The 1,925-nt window shown below is 45.5% G+C and overlaps 1 protein-coding gene across 5 annotated transcripts in view; it reads right to left on the bottom strand.

The window, feature by feature from the left end:
• TRPV3 (transient receptor potential cation channel, subfamily V, member 3) overlaps positions 1-1,925 on the bottom strand; it is a 75,083-nt gene that overhangs the window by 47,085 nt on the left and 26,073 nt on the right. The gene's annotated exons all lie outside the window — the stretch shown is intronic.

Here is a 1,925-nt window from a genome sequence, read left to right on the forward strand (position 1 = left end):
TCTCAATAAATAAAATAAATAAATAAATAAATAAAGTCACTGCTCTAAATAAGGTAATTTTAGATTAAAAATGCTATGAAAATAAATGAAGGTAGTGTGACAGAACATGACTGGGGAAGGGCATCTTTAGAGTGGACAGCCAGAGTGGTCACCTTGGGTCCTGCCCAAAGTGTGGAAGAATGCTACTCTGCTGGTCCTGGAGCCCCTCTGCTCCAGGTGGAGGAAATGCTGAGAGGAAGGAAGGCACCAGCAGACGGGTCAAAACGGTGGTGGGGTTGGTTTCCAGGGAGACAAGAATAAATGGCTCCTCCTACCATTCAGAGAGAGGGGAGGTGCCCACAGCCCCCTAGACCTCCTCGCCCCAGCAAGAGGCAGATTTATGAAAGGAGAGGGAAAGGGGAGGTCGAGAACAGGGAGAGGTAAGGATTTGTGACCAGGACAGCAAAGCCTTCATAGAAACACTAACAACCTTCTTTTATTCACTCATTCAAAAAATACATACTAAGTATCTCTTATGTGAGACCCTAAGGACACCAGGAAATCAACTATAGGCAACAGACTTCATCCTTGCCCTCAAAGGAAACATGTTGCTAGCAAAGGGTAGCTCATAAGTCCTGCAATACTGACAAGAAGAAAGGAGGAGACAAAGGGGACTGAAAAGGGAGAAGAATTAGGACAAGCAAGCTTGAGGCACTGGCCTGAACCTCCCTGTCTACAGGACTACTGTCAACTCCCTAGAGACAGGCTGAGAATGTAATATGGTTCATCCGGTTTCTCTCTTTGCATTGGCTACCAGGGAGCTCAGTGTGCAGTTTAGCACACAGCGGCAGCAGTCTTCCCTAGGTTTCCTCTCCTCTACTCCATACCTTCTAGTTTGTCACAATCCTTGACTTGTTCTTATATATAACAAAAAATGCTTTTGAAAGCCTGCAGAGTTCAAATAATAAATCACAGTTTGTGACCTTTCTCCCATGAGAAGGCTTAAGGGCCAAAGTTAAACTCCCACCTGGAAAAAGCTAAAATGTGGCAGGGCATGGTGGCTTACACCTGTAATTCCAGCACTTTGGGAGGCCAAGGCAGGTGGATCACCTGAGGTCAGGAATTTGAGACCGGCCTAGCCAAATTGGTGAAACCCCGTCTCAACTAAAAATACAAAAAAATTAGCCAGGCGTGGTGGTGGGCGCCTGTAAGTCCGATTACTTGGGAGGCTGACACAGGAGAATTGCTTGAACCTGAGAGGCTGAGGTTGCAGTGAACCAAGATCGCACCATTGCACTCCAGCCTAGGCAACAGAGCGAGACTCTGTCTCAAAAAAACAAAAACCAAAAAAGCTCAAACATCCTGCTCCCCCCAGCATATCAGCAAGATGGCATCCAGTTATAATTAAGCCAATCATTTTTGCCACAAGCACCTCATAAGACCCTAAAGCGCTGTTGACTGACTCCAAAACTCGAATAAAGACACATCTCACTGATTTTCCCCAGTGGATTTCCTGGGAGGGAGCCACTCTCCCAGATTTGCTCTCCCAGCACCCTCTCTGGCCCACTTACAAAGAAATCCACAAAATTGAGACCCAGTTGGGGACAGTTAATGATGATGATGATGATGCTAACTGTTGACTTTTGGTGGCCCCTGCCCAGCTGTCTTGCCTCACTTCCAGCCTTCTTTTCATTGCTCAACCATGTGCCAAGCTCAGTCCCATCTTGGGGCTTTTGCCCTGATCCTTCTCATCATGTCAGCCTCAGGCCAAAGGCGACCACTCTGACTGTCCACGCTGAAGTTGCCCTTCCCTAGTCACTTTCTGTCACACTATCTTCATTTATTTTCATAATATTTTTAATCTAAAATTATCTTATTTAGAGCAGTGATTTTCTTTCTTTCTTTCTTTCTTTCTTTCTTTCTTTCTTTCTTTCTTTCTTTCTTTC

This window comes from Mandrillus leucophaeus, unplaced genomic scaffold (assembly GCF_000951045.1).
Source record: "Mandrillus leucophaeus isolate KB7577 unplaced genomic scaffold, Mleu.le_1.0 Scaffold212, whole genome shotgun sequence".
Lineage (NCBI taxonomy): Eukaryota > Metazoa > Chordata > Mammalia > Primates > Cercopithecidae > Mandrillus > Mandrillus leucophaeus.